The sequence below is a fragment of the Thermobia domestica genome, chromosome 11 (assembly GCF_964235325.1).
Source record: "Thermobia domestica chromosome 11, izTheDome1.hap1.1, whole genome shotgun sequence".
In the NCBI taxonomy this organism is placed as follows: Eukaryota; Metazoa; Arthropoda; class Insecta; order Zygentoma; family Lepismatidae; genus Thermobia; species Thermobia domestica.
Window position 1 is genome coordinate 226,067,146 of NC_137464.1, and position 16,036 is coordinate 226,083,181.

General features: G+C 35.9%; 1 long non-coding RNA gene across 1 annotated transcript; it reads right to left on the minus strand.

Annotated features, from left to right (window-relative positions):
• Positions 1-12,456: 12,456 nt before the first annotated feature.
• On the minus strand, positions 12,457-15,337 carry LOC145663757 (uncharacterized). Its single transcript, XR_014127264.1, has 3 exons — positions 15,056-15,337; positions 14,144-14,279; positions 12,457-12,982 (listed from the first exon to the last, which is right to left on the minus strand). It is a non-coding gene; the product is annotated as an uncharacterized LOC145663757 (long non-coding RNA).
• Positions 15,338-16,036: the final 699 nt, after the last annotated feature.

The window sequence follows — 16,036 nt, forward strand, 5'->3', positions numbered from 1 at the left end:
CACCTCTACATCTCAAGCTCGGTTTGATGAAGCAGTTTGTAAAGGCGCTAAATAAGGACGGGCCGTGCTTCGCTCACATGGGAAACAAGCTACCTCAGATCAGCACAGAAAAATTAAAAGCTGGAATATTTGATGGTCCCCAAATAAGACAACTCATGAAAGATCCGGCTTTCGTGGAGTCCATGAATGAGACTGAACGTAGAGCTTGGACCTCATTTGTAGAAGTTATCAAGAATTTCCTTGGCAATAATAAAGCTGATAACTATGTTGAGCTAGTGAACCAGATGCTTAATGCATTCCAAAAACTTGGATGTAATATGAGTATCAAAATTCATTACCTGCACAGCCATTTGGACCGTTTCCCAGACAACGTAGGCAGTCTGAGTGAAGAACAAGGTGAAAGATTTCACCAATATATTAAAACAATGGAGGACCGCTACCAAGGAAGATGGGATGCCCATATGATGGCAGATTACTGCTGGAACCTAAAAAGAGACTGTGCAAAGAAACATTCAAGGATGTCACGAAAACGAAGCTTCCGAAGTGTTGAATAGATCGTTTTGAACAAATTATTTGATTTGTTATTCATAAAAACTATTATAAAATGTAGTTACAGAGTTATTATGTACTTGATGTTTGTGTTTATATGGTTTTCATTATTTTCAAAGTGTTCCAAATAACAGATTTAAATGTCATAGTTTTCTTTTCACTTACAGTAAAACAGCACCTATGCAATTTTCAACGTTGTAACAGGTCAGTCTTGCAATTCCTATATCTCAAAAACTAAAGCTGTTAGGGGAAAACTAACGCCATATTTGGATTCAGCGTCCCAATTCTACTTCAAATCAGCTAAGAAACACCCGGCACCAAAACCACTGTAAGCCAGTGTAATTAAAAAGAGAAAAAAATGCATGTATACAGAATTTAAAGCACTTTCTGCCCAGTGATTCATTTAGTATCCCAGAAAATTATAATTTATCGACTCATTTTAATAAAATTTGTTTTGTAAATTAATATTTGGTCTAGGAATTAATTCGTGCGGGTGGACAAGAGATGGCGCAACGAACGGAGCGTCCCACAGTTCCGTGTATCCACACATGTGTTGCAAACCCCTGTCATCGCGTATCGTTCGTAGTATAGGGCAGTGGATTAAAGCGTCAACAACACCAGTTTGTAGTTAAGTGAACATGGCGCAATTTGTGCCTGATAAAGTGTTTTTGCGGGGTGTCCTGCTGCATTACTTTAACATGCAGAAAAGTGCGACTGAAAGTCATCGTATTTTGGTGGAAGTGTATGGTGACCATGCTCTAGCTGAGCGAACGTGCCAGAAGTGGTTTGCACGGTTTAGAAGTGGTGATTTCGGCTTGGCAGACCAAGAACGAGCTGGACAGCCAAAAAAAATTCAAGACGAAGAATTGACAGCATTGCTCGAGCAGGATTCGTGTCAAACGCAGGAACAACTTGCAGCAGCATTAGGCGTTGATCAAACAACAGTCTCCAAACGCTTGAAAGCCATGGGAATGATTCAAAAGATGTCACATTGGGTTCCACATGAATTGAAAGACAGAGACGTTGAAAGACGAAAAACCATTTGCGAATTGCTGCTTCAACGACAGAGCAGAAAGGGGTTTCTGCATCGAATTATTACGGGTGATGAGAAGTGGATCCATTACGAGAACCCTAAACGAAAAAAGGCCTGGGTGAAACCAGGTGAACCAGGTCCATCACAACCAAAACGAGATATTCACTGTGCAAAGGTTATGCTGTGCATATGGTGGGATATGAAAGGTGTGGGGTACTATGAGCTGCTGCAACCGGGTGAAACTATGAATGGAGAACGTTATCGACGACAATTAATGCGTTTGAAGCAAGCTCTGGCCAGAACACGACCAGAATGGGAGAACAGACATGATAAGCTTATTGTTCAACATGATAACGCTCGCCCACATGTCGCAAAACCGGTCAAAACCTATTTAGAAAATGTCGGATGGGAAGTTTTACCCCACCCGCCGTATTCACCAGACGTTGCTCCTTCGGACTACTACTTGTTCGATTGCATGAACAACGATTTGATTGGACAGCGGTTTACTTCTTCAGAAGATATCGAAACATGGGTCTCTGACTGGATCGCTTCCAAGGATGAGGACTTCTTTCGCCACGGAATCCGTACATTGCCTGACAGATGGGCGAAAGTGGTGGCTAGCGATGGACAATATTTTTCTTAAGGTATTTATGTATTTTGTGTTTGTACTACAGCTTCAATGTGTGCGTACCAACCGCACGAATTAATTCCTAGACCAAATAGTAACGTATTAAAATTAATAACAATAGGATTAAAATTAAATAAACAAGTATTTAGAATAAAATAAAACAATCAATAATCACAATCTGAAACAAAACAAACAAGATTTGAAACGATCGGTTTTCAGATCGTTACAGATATAAACGTTTTTTTTTTAAATTTATTTATGGTATTATTTTCTTATCTGCCAGTTTGAATTTAGACAACCCATGAATCACTTTGACTATGACAGGATGACTTTCAGGCACTTGAAAATGTAGCTACGGAACGAAAATGAAAGAACGTGTTGTGAAGTTGTATAGCGTAACTTAAGCTTCTGTTAGAAGTGCAACACTTCTTTTGTTCCCAATTATCATGCGGCTTACTATGTTTTTATATAATACATAATCTTTCGCTTCACAAGAAGCCCACGAAGAATATGATATAACAGCATTTAAACCATATTCATTATTAGAGTATATTGTGCAATGAATATTGTATCTTTAAATGTTGGCAAATTCTATTCATTGTGTTCGTACGATCACTTTATCATTTTTTATTTTTTTTATACCATGAATAATGTAATACTAAAACAGGGTTTGAGACGTAAACCTTGGTTGAACAAGTGTTTTCCACAAGTCTCAAGAAATTTATCGTATTGTCTCGAACTTAAAAAAAGATACTTCTCGTCGCGTATTCAACACTAAGAGGTAGTTATTTAACTCACGTATTTAAAAAAAAAAATCTAAGTAAAAAACTTTGGAATTTCATGAGGAGAGGGTAATTGTCCCACCGTGCCCTTCTCCTAGTAACGCCCATGCATGCACATGAATTAGCAAAATGGATTTAGTGTTGCCCATAGAATGAATTTTACACGATACCATAATGCATGTCAATTCTGAGACTATTATGACTTTATTAATTTAGTAAGTTGTATGAAGCAGTTTAACTTCTACCTGGAAACAGAGGTGTGCATTCTTTATTGATCTCGAGAGCTCGTGCTGTCTCAGGCTCGTACTTGCTAATTTCAATTTGACTTGTGCTCTCTCGGGGCTCAAACTTGTTAATTTTAATGGGACTTGGTTCTTTCGGGCTCGAGCTTGCTAATTCCAATGGAACTCGTGCTCTCTCGGGTCCGAACTTGCTTATTTCAATGGAACTCGTGCTCTCTCAGGCTCGACATTGCTTATTTTAGTGCGACTTGTGCTTTCTCGGGCTCAAGCTTGCTAATTTCAATAGGACTCGTGCTCTCTCAGGATCGAATCTTCTAATTTTAATGGGACTCGTGCTCCCTCGTGTTCGAGTTTGATCATTTCAATTGGACTCGTGTTTTCTCGGGCTCGAGCTTGTTCATTTCAATTTGACTCGTGCTCTCTCGGGTTCGAACTTGCTTATTTCAATGGAACTCGTGTTCACTCGGCCTCAAGCTTGCTAATTTCAATGAAACTCGTGCTCTCTCGGGTCCGAACTTGCTTATTTCAATGGAACTCGTGCTCTCTCAGGCTGCTTATTTCAATGGGACTAGTGTTTTCTCGGGCTCGAGCTTGCTAACTTCAATAGGACTCGGACTCGTGCTCTTAGGATCGAGCCTTCTAATTTTAATGGGACTCGCGTTCTCTTGGACTCAAACTTGTTAATTTCAATAGAACTCGTGTATTCTCAGGTTCAAGCTTACTAATCTTAATGGGACTCGTGCTCTTTTGAGTTCGAATTTGATTTCAATTTTACTCGTGTTTTCTCGGGCTCGAGCTTGTTAATTTCAATAAAACTCGTGCTCTCTAGGGTCCGAACTTACTTACTTCAATGGAACAAGTGTTGCCAATTTGGAGAAAAAGTCGCTAAATCTAGGGGATTCCACCTCCACGATAGCGACAGAAAGTAATTATCCCGATTGGAGACATTTTTGGTGATTTTTAAGTGACGATTTAGCAACTTACTTACAAATTCAGCGACTTTTTGCTGCGAACAACCTGTTCATCCGTAGAGAAGCATTATTAGTTCAAAACAGTTTTTTGTTTCTTTCTTTTTGTTTTAATCAGCGCAAGTGATGAAGAGTTTGGTAATACAAAGTACCTATTCCCCCACAATCCTGCATTGTTATATGTTACCCTTACCCTCTAACGGCAAACAATTACAAACTTGATGTCCTTTAGTTCGCAGAGGTTCCGTTGAGAGACAGGGAATACAGTATTACCGATAGCAACGAGATTAGCTATAGATGTGTGAAAGCGAAGTGGGTATTTGTTATATTTGTCCTTTGAGATTGTTTAATTATTCTGCACTTTTTCTTTAAAAAAATGCTTAACGTAAGTATTGTAGTGTTAATTATTTCGGAACTATTATGACTCTAAAAATATGAACAAAAGTACCCGAAATAATGTGAAATGATCCCTGAATTCAAGCATTCTTTGCGCCCTATTGACAAAGATGTGAGTAGAACATATTGTTTATTTTACATCTACAACTTTAAAACAATGCTTATAGACAACGGATTTCACAAATAACTTTTTTTAGCGACTTTTCACCCAAAATTGAAGTCATTTCACCTCTCGTTTAGCGACTTTTTGGGTCAACATTTTGGCAACACGTGCTCTCTGAGGCTCGATCTTACATATTTCAATGGGACTTGTGCTTTCTCGGGCTCGAGCTTGCTAATTTCAATAGGACTCGTGCTCTCTCAGGATGGAGCCTTCTAATTTTAATGGGACTTGTGTTCTCTTGGACTCGAACTTGTTAATTTAAATAGAACTCGTATATTCTCGGACTCAAGCTAACTAATTTTAATGGGACTCGTGCTCTTTTGGCTTCGAGTTTGATCCTTCCAATTGGACTCGTATTTTCTCGGGCTCGAGCTTGTTAATTTCAATTAAATTCGTGCACTCTTGGGTTTGAACTTACTTATTTCAATAAGACGCGTGTTCGCTCGGGCTCAAGCTTGCTAATATCAATGCAACTCGTGCTCTCTCTGGTTCAAGCTTGCTTATTTCAATGAGACTAGTGCTCTCTCGTGTTCGAACTTGTTTATTTCAATGAAATTCGTACTCTCTCTCGGGTTTGAACTTACTTACTGTATTTCAAAAGAACTCGTGCTCTTTCGGGCTTCAGCTTACATATTTCAATGGGACCCGTGCTGTTGGGTGTCTGTTCAACTATTGAATTTTGCTTGAAACCATGATATCGAGTGACACTTCTCATAGATTATATAAGCCATTTAGTCTGTAATTGGGATAACATGAGTAGAATAACCCCACTTGGGATGGATGAGTTAGTGAAATTTGATCCTGTTTTCCTAGAATTGGGAGGCAAGTTTCGACAAGCCTTTAGTTGCTATGGTCATAGCCTTTTACGGCTACCAGAGAAGTGCGTGGGAAAATTTTGGTTTATCTGAACGTGTATGAGAACAGTTTGTTGTTGTTATGGTGATAGTCTTGGATGGCTTTATCGTCTTGGGTGGTCATACTCTTGGAGGGATCATAGTCCTATCAGTTATCATGATCGAAGCTTCATGATTGATTGATTGATTTTTGCTTTTCGTTATGTATTGAATAGCTAGATGCTCTTGGCCTTCATAGTCTTGGATGCTCATACTGTTGGCCGGGTCAGAATCCTATCAGTTATCATGATCGAAGCTTCCCAATGGATTGATTGATTGATTTTTGCTTTTCGTTATGTATTGAATAGCTAAATGCTCTTGGATGGATGAGAGTTCTATTAGTTATCATGATTGAAGCTTCCCAATTGATTGATTGATTGATTTTTGTCTTTTCGTTATGGATTTGAACCCCCACCAAACCACAGCCACATCACTCCCTCCTGCGAAGAACGCAAGCGAACGTTGTTACTATGCTCATACTCTTGGACGTCTATCACGTTCGAAGCTTTCCAATTGATTGAATATCAAGTTCGAAGCTTCCCAATTGATTGATTGATTTTCGTCTTTTCGTTATGTATTGAATAGCTATTTTGTATAGCGAAGAGCATACTTAATGTCTTAAAATATTCAATGCTTTCTCATCGAGAATCGAACCTGTACACTAAATATGTTTTCATTTTGAAAGCTCTCTCATTGAAATTGAACGCAAGACCAGTACTTCACGATTTAGAGTTGAATTAATTCTTGCATAAAAAAAAAAAGAAAGAAATTCATGTATTGATTTTAGCGTAGCATATGATATGCACATTGTTCGAAGCTCTTCATTTCGAAGCACTATAATGTTTTCAAGTGTTCAATGATCCCTTTCTCTCTCTATCATCGAGAATCGAACCCGGACCAAAGTGGTATTAAAACATAAATAACAACCATAAAAATAAAATTTAAAAAATACAGCATCACATTATTATTATTATTATTTTGGGAGTGAAAGTGTAGTAGACAACTAATCTTGATTGTAGCTTCGCTAACGTATGAAATAAAGACTTTACACAAAATTCTACTTTGGTAGGGAGCTGGGATCGAATTTGGTACTTCATGATTTTAAAGTTGAACTAGTCCTTGCATGAAAAAAAAGAATTTCACTTCGTTTTCACGACAGAAAGGATCGAATGACTTTCATGTCTTAAAATGTGTAATGTTTTCTCAACGAGGATCGAACCAGCAGGACACGGGAATCAAACGCAAGACCTAAGAATCAAACGCAAGACCTGTACTTCACGACCATTGAGTTGAATTAATCCTTGCATGAAAAAAAAAAAGAATTTCACGTATATAGCACATCGTTTCACGACAGAAAGGAACGAAATAGAAATATTTAATGCTCTTTCACTAAGAATCGAACTAGAGTAAAATAATATATTTGTCTTTATTTTTTAGTCTTTGTCTTTAAAAAAAGAATAAAGTTATAAAGTGTATTTATTCATAGTTGTTTCGTGTGTGATAAAGAAACCAGATTCTACAGACAGATACAGACAGTCATACATATATATATATATATATATACAGCAGCGTCAAAGAAATGTGTTTTCCCAGTATCTTTTTTTTTCTTTGTCTGTTGCTTCGTATTCAAGAGAAGAGAAGATTAGCTTATCGAAAAGCAAAACACAAACCTACCTACCTACCGCTTTATTAATCAAGCGATGATAAGAAAACGTTGCATTGAAGTGACAAATGTCAGTGAACACCGGCTGACGTTTGTCTGTTTGTCTGTAGCATATGCTAGGAAGATGAATAGACCAATGAGTCATTGTGTCCCCCTAAATTTAGGAAAGGGAGCCGCCATAAGACTGGTAATTAGGATATATGTATATCACTAGTAACGGAACTTCTTGGTTTATTTTTAATAATAATAATAATAATAATAATAATAATAATAATAATAATAATAATAATAATAATAATAATAATAATAATAATAATAATAATAATAATAATAATAATAACTTCCAATTTTAAGTTTCATGGATATATTGACTAGACTGAAGAAGACGGTGATGATGAGAAATGAATGAAATGATAGAATAAAGAAAGTGGGAGGAAACGAAAGTACACCGAAAAAAAACCACGTACGTGTTGTTTGTCCAACACAGAAAGTTCACTTGACGGAGGGAGCTGGGGTTTGAAACCAGGGCCCCACCTCAAACACCAGAGGTGAACGCTGTACCATCAATCAACGTACACTCAAAAAGTGGAAGGAAACGGAAGAACTCCGAAGGAAATCCACGCATACGGTGTTTGTCTATCATAAAATTCATTTGTTGAAAGCAAAAGTTGAACACGGGGAAGGAGGGCTTCATTTTCAACTCGGAGACCTATGCACAAAAGATGAACGCTCTTGTTCACCAGAAATTTCACTTGTTGTTAGCTAGGATCGAAATATGGATCCCAATGCACCAGAAATATTCGTTCGAGTCGAATCATAGTTTTACGTCCAATTTTTAATTATGTCTGTTAAACTAGTAATTTTGTCTACCAGAAAGTTCACTTGTCTGGGGCTGGATTACAACCTGGATACACCATACATCAAAGATGAGCACTGTACCATTGATCCACTAGGGTCCTAAGACGGAACTTTATGATGTGAATAATGTAATAATAATCATAGCTTTTTGTCTAACACCCAAAGTGAGTTTTACGTTCCACGATTATGACTGTTAAACTAATGATTTTGAAAGACGGAACTTTATGATGTGAATAATGTAATAATAATCATAGCTTGTGTGTCTTAAAATTTTGATAATATGTCTACTTGTTTCTCCGTTTGTCTATGTATCTGTAGTACGTGGAGTCCAGACGAAGCGAAGATATGTGTGTTTTAGCAAATGAAAATAGTATAATCTGTGTGGGTGGGACAAGTGAAAAGTGAGTTTTACGTCCTACGGTTACGTCTACTAGGCTAATGAAGGAGATGTGATAATGGAAAAATGAATGAAATGATGTAATGAAGAAAGTGGAAGGAAACTGGTGAACTCCGAAGGGAAATCGACGCATACGATGTTTGTCCACCACAAAGTTCATAGGGTACGAACTGGGATCGAACGAGGGACCCCCAAGCACTTAAGGTGAACGCTCTATCATTGAGCCACCGTTCCCCATGGAACGAAAAAATGAAATGAAATCTTTGAGTTTAACGTTCCACGATTATGCCGGTTAGGCTAAGTGTACTATGCTAATGGAAGACGAACGAGGGACCCCCCCAAGCACTTAAGGTGAACGCTCTACCACTGAGCCACCCTGTCCTCTGGAACGAAAAATGAAATGAAATCTTTCAGTATAACGTCCCACGATTATGCCGGTTAGACTGAGTGTACTATACTAATGGACGGCGATGGGACAAGTGAAAAGTGAGTTTTACGTCCTGCGGTTACGTCTACTAGGCTAATGAAGGAGAGGTGATAATGAAAAAATGAATGAAATGATGTAATGAAGAAAGTGGAAGGAAACTGGTGAACTCCGAAGGGAAATCGACGCATACGATGTTTGTCCACCACAAAGTTCATAGGGTACGAACTGGGATCGAACGAGGGACCCCCAAGCACTTAAGGTGAACGCTCTATCATTGAGCCACCGTTCCCCATGGAACGAAAAAATGAAATGAAATCTTTGAGTTTAACGTTCCACGATTATGCCGGTTAGGCTAAGTGTACTATGCTAATGGAAGACGAACGAGGGACCCCCCCCCCAAGCACTTAAGGTGAACGCTCTACCACTGAGCCACCCTGTCCTCTGGAACGAAAAATGAAATGAAATCTTTCAGTATAACGTCCCACGATTATGCCGGTTAGGCTGAGTGTACTATACTAATGGACGGCGATGGGACAAGTGAAAAGTGAGTTTTACGTCCTGCGGTTACGTCTACTAGGCTAATGAAGGAGAGGTGATAATGAAAAAAATGAATGAAATGATGTAATGAAGAAAGTGGAAGGAAACTGGTGAACTCCGAAGGGAAATCCACGCATACGATGTTTGTCCATCACAAAGTTCATAGGGCACGAACTGGGATCGAATCAGGGACCCAAGCACTTGAGGTGAACGCTCTACCACTGAGTCACCGTGCCCTCTGGAACGTAAAAATGAAATGATAAGGACGGTTTTCCGGGGGCAGTCAATAGCATCTTTTCGTTAAGTTGTAAAGGAAGCAGGGAATTTGTGGTCGCTAAAATTAATGACAAGTATATAGAAAAAAAGACGTGATTTGAACACGGGACCTCATGCACCAGAGGTAAACACTCTACCACAGAGGCACTGAAGTTAATTTCATAATTTTCTAATGTTAATAAGAGTGAAATCTAACGTTAAAAACACATACATAAGTCAACGAACTGAGAGAGAGTTTCTGTATCTGCACTATCTACTTGCAAAGAGCAGAAAAATAAGATAACAGAACATGTTTTGCATTTCAATGTTGTTCTCCAGCTATCGCGTCAACATTATCTTAGGTCATGGTTTCAGACAACACGAAGCGAAGATATGTATGTGTGTGATTTAGGTAATATTAAAACAGTGTTTGAGATCTAAAACTTGACAAAACTAGTGTTGCTTATACATCTCGGATGTCGTTACTCATGTACACATGATGTTGATTGATTTTTGAGTTTAACGTTCCGTTCAGCAGCGAAGCTATATGCACCACAAAGTTCACACGACGAAAGTTAGGATCGAACCAGGGGCCCCCCAATCACCGGAGGTGAACGCTTTACCACTGATCCACAGCACCCCACGATTTCATCATGGGGCACAAATCTTCAAGTTAAAACAATTGTCTATTCTCAAATAAGAGAACATTTCTCCATTTCTTTAAGTTGATCTAGGAAGTTGAACTTTGTACAGTTTTCTCCATATTATAGTCTAAGCTGTGTGTGATATTACTTTAAAAGGACGAAAGTAGTTAAAATATTCCCTATTATTATCATCAATTTCTTTTAAAATGCTCAGAATCCCGTCATAGAATTCGTATACTAGCTATGTACACAGGCGTGCATCAAGATTTTTTTTGTTGGGGAAATGTCCAAGCTTTGGGCGACGGGGCTCAAACACTACAAGCCTCTGTGTAGTATTGAACGCGTATTATTCTGCACTCGAAAAGACAATAAGTACTATCTAAGTGTATATCTTTCTGTCTGTCTATCTGTATGATGAGCGTAATCGTGGTACGTTAAACTGAAATATTTTCTTACGTTTCGAACGTAAGAAATATGTGAAAGTTTGTGTATGTGGTTCAGTGATAAAGCAACGACGTATTCTTTCAGATGAATACTTAGTATAGTAGAGTATTGTTCCGTAACCCCAGTGCATGCGGTCCCTAGTTCGATCTCCGATCAAGTAAGCTTATAATTTTTTATTACTAATTGCCGCCCACTGTGGTCGACTTCCGAACATAGTGTCCGTGAGTTTTCATGGTCTACTTATATATTTTTATTTTACTAAGTATTCATTCATTCATTCATTTGTCTTAATCATTCGTCTTCCTCAACATAATGAGCATAATCGTGGTACGTTAAACTGAAATATTTTCTTACGTTTCGAACGTAAGAAATATGTGAAAGTTTGTGTGTGTGGTTCAGTGATAAAGCAACGACGTATTCTTTCAGATGAATACTTAGTATAGTAGAGCATTGTTCCGCAACCCCCAGTGCATGCGGTCCCCAGTTCGATCTCCGATCAAGTAAGCTTATAATTTTTTATTACTAATTGTCGTGCACTGTGGCAAAGTGCATGCAGTCCCTAGTTTCATCTCCGAACATCATGTCCGTGAGTTTTCATGATCTACTCATACATTCTCATTCTACTAAGTTATAGCAAATTTCGAATTCGTTATCTTTCTTTTTTTTTTTAAAGTAATTAACTGAAGGTGTGATGATTGACAAAATGAGGCACGGATCGCCATTAAGTTCCAACAGGATGCATACCAAGAAGCTTCAGCATTTGAAAAACGAAGTACTGATTTTAAATCCTTTACCACTGAACCACCATACTCCTCAAACCTAAAATGTAATAGGTTTGTACATCATGTAAAGACCCTCGGAGAAATAAAGATACGCCCCCACAAATATACCCTTTCTCGGTAAAAGGACATATGATTAAGACGAAAAAATAATAGTTGATAGAATGACAATGTAAATAAACGTTATATCACAGAGTTATCATGCATCCTGAAATTCATTGAATTTATGAGTAGAAGAACAATACACGTACTAGAAAGAAAAAGATTCATGTTCTTCTAACCTGACATAATTGCTTTAGAAAAATAACAAACATAAAAATAAAAAATACAGGAATGAACAAAGTAGAAGTAAACAGGTGAACTAATGCTCACAGTTTTTGTTTATCACAATTACCTATTAACATGAACTCGGATTGAGGTAGGAACAGATTGCAAAGATGTGATCTGCACAAGAGTAACATTGTATATTTGTTTGGAAATTTTACACTTTAATAAAAGTAAAAGTACTTCACGATTTAGAGTTGAATTAATCCTTGCATAAAAAAAGAATTTCACATATATGGCACTTCGTATTGATTTTAGCGTAGCATATGATATACATTGTTCGAAGCTCTTCATTTCGAAGCAATATAATGCTTTCAAGTGTTCAATGCTCCCTCTATCTCTCTCTCTCTCTCCATCATCGAGAATCGAACATTTGAAAAAATGAAGTACTGGTTGTAAATCCTCTATCAGTGAGACACCACACTCCTCAAACCTAAAATGTAATAGGTTTGTACATTATGTAAAGACCCTGAACAAATAAAGATACGTTCCACAAATATGACCTTTCTCGGTAAGAGGTATCAGCGTATAGAATTAAATGGGATGAAAGCATGAATTTCACAACAAATTTTATCTACAGGGAATTTAAATTCCTTTTCTTTTTATTTTAATATATGTATATATACACAAATATTTACAATTTTCTTTCATTTTTCTTCATTTTGGCTTTTTATGGTAGTCCAAATATCACTTCACCTTTAACCATTTCTTTTCTTTTATCATTTCACTTTGGTTTCGCATACACTTACCCTCTAAGTCTCATTTTACTCCCAAAATCGTTTTATCTACACTTTCTCTTTCTTTTTTTCCTTTTGATAAAGTTCTAATAGCATCACATTGACACAATCATCGTATGTGTGCCATCTTCTTTTTATCAATTTATTGTTTGGACAGACACTAGAAATATAGTACATCTTTTTGTTTCCTCTTCTTCTGATTTTATCTTCACAATACCCTACAATGGTCATTGCAACACTACGGGGGATTGGCATCATCTTTTCTGGAAATAAAGAAATACAAATTTTTATTATCAGAAAATATAAATTAATCTTCAAAAAGTACACTTATCTTATAGCAACATACTATACTTATAAAATTATTTCTTCCCGTAATGAGAAAGAACAAGAACGAGAAATAACAAGTATTCTTGACATTCTTTCATTGTATGTACATTTTCTTATACTCTGTTCAAAATAAGAAACGAATTGACATTTAGACAAAAACTGTTACTCTGTTGCCTCATAATGAGTATATCACTGAATTGTCCTCTTAAAATTATTTTCCATTATAGAGGGTAAAGTTGTAGAGGATGCCTTAGTGGCCTACTCATGAATGTGACAACAGAATAACAGTTTTTCTCTAAATGTCAATTCGTTTCTTAATTTGAGCATAGTATAGTATAAAAACAACACCTATTCATTAGTTTTCTTTTCTCTTAAGCAAATACCACACGATAACAGTAAATATCACATCTTCATGCAATTTAATTATTAATTCGAAACTCTAGTTTAGTTCTTGAAATACTACAATAATTATGACTTACATAGCACCGATGTTGAACAAAACGTTAAACTATATTTACTTAGCACGAAAAATCAAAATTAAGTTTTTTACTTCCATCCTTCCTTCTTTCTTATTTTTAAAAAAGAAATTCGTACAGTTAATACTATAAACTATCATTTTTTACCAACGATATTCCTATACTAACTAATAGTTTTCTCTTTTTTTAAAGCAAACAACCGTACCGGTGAATATTGCAACTGTATACATTTGACTTATACTTGGAACATCTGAGTTCAATTCCTGATAGTAGCTTATATCATTTCAATTCTCCGTTTGAATCTTGTAAATATAGGTTTACATCTCATACATCTTTGGTATTGAATGTTATTAATATCTTTAACGAACCGCAGTAACCTATTCGTGCAGTTTGAATCTCTAATGAATGTATCTTGCAAGAAAAAAAAGGTTTTACGAATAATGTATTCTAATGAACAAAACACCGTATCTATAGGTTTTTCTTTATCTTAACTTAAAAATAAAAAGAAGCAAATGTTTCACCTAAAAGAAATAAGTAATTATTAATATTATCATACATATTTTAAAAGACGAAAAGCAGATATGGATCTTTTTTTTTATCTGAAAGAAAGATAAAACTTACCTATTCGTAAAAGAGAGAGAGTTGCGTCACTGCTCTTTGATCAGTGTTTCGTCTTCGATCAGATTTGACCGTAGAAAATGTTGCTTCAGGTAGTTTTCAGCGTCTCTTAAAGACGTATCCTCTTTTTTAAAGTGTACTGTAAAGAAACAAGAATAATCAGTTACTTTACGCGGTGAACATGAACTTGTTTCCTGGAAGAAAAACAAGTAACTATAATTGCAACACTAACAATCTTCATATTTTAAGAAGATATAAAAATCCTAAATAAAACAATACCTATCATTAATTGTCTTTTCTCTTAAGCAAATACCATTTGATACCAGTAAAGATCGCAATTTCAGTCAATATGCAATCTAATTATTCATTCAATAACTCCAGTTTACTTCTTGAAATACTACAATAATTTATGACTCACATAGCTTCGGTGTTGATCAAAACATTAAACTATATTTTCTTAGCACGAAAAGTCAAAGTTAACTTTTCTTTCCTTCCTTCTTTCTTATTTTTTAGAAAAGAAATTCGTACAGTTAATACTATATATTTTTTACCAATGGTATTTTTTATCAATATTCCTATACTAACCAATAGTTTTCTCTTCTTTAAAGCAAATAACCGTTCCATTGAATATTGCATCTGTATGCATTTGACTTATTCTTGTAACACACGAATTCAATTCCCGGTTGTAACTTATATAATTTCAATACTTCGTTTTGAATTTTGTAAAAAAAAAAGAAGCAAATGTTTTACCTAAAAGAAATAAGTAATTATTAATATTATCATACATATTCTAAAAGACGAAAAGCAGTTATGGATCTTTTTTTTATCCGAAAGAAAGCTATAAAACTTATTTATTTGTAAAAGAGAGATAGAGAGATAGAGAGATGATCTTTGATCAGTGTTTCGTCTTCGTACCTGTTTGATCGTAGAAAATCTTGATTCAGTGTCTCTTGAAGACGTATCCTCTTTTAAAGTGTACTGTAAAGAAACAAGAATGAATCGTTAATTTACGTGGTGAACATGAATTGTTCCTTGAAAGAAAACAAGTATTTTATTTTAAATAAAAAGTAATTATTTATCTGTTATTGAAAACAGATATTTAAAACTTACCTATTGCTAAAAGATAGATGCGTCACATTCCTTTGAGCAGTTCATATTCTAACAGGTTTAAACGCAAGATAATCCTGTTTTCATTTCTTCTTCATATATATACGCATAATGTTGAGTAAAATACTATATATAGTTGCATATACATGGAAAGGTAAGGGAAATGACTAAGTGCTACCTTTGAAGTACAGTGAAATAATGAAAAGCAAATGAAAAGATAAAAGAGGTAAGCACAAAAGGGTTTTGAAAGTAATTATTTTTAAAAGTACAGAAATCACCTTGCATTTCCTCAGGGTGATAATATTGGCTTCTTGAGGAGTTTTGTAGAGTGCAGCAGCGCTCCTCACCCGCTGCTGAAAATTAATTACTTTCAAAACGAAAGTTTAACATTAAAAATGAATGACACCATTAAAAGATTGAAATCTATTGTACACGCTCATCATCATCATTGTTAAACATCGCAAGTTTACTTTTTTAATGAATGAACTACATACGTGTAAAGATAAATATTAAAAGTGAGAAGTGTTAATGTGATGATCTCACATCAAGTGACGTAATGCTGAACAACAAAAGATAGCATATATGTATAGACAGAAACACTGACCTATCCTATATACAGAAGGAGTAGCAATGTAATATTCTGTGATATAATACATGATGCATTCTTACATAGCTCTGTACATGTTGACATTAGGTCCGCAATTTGAATTACACTATTAAAGATGTGCCTACACTTATATCCGGCTAATCGTTTCTGTAGCTATATCTGACTACCAAACTTTGAAAAAT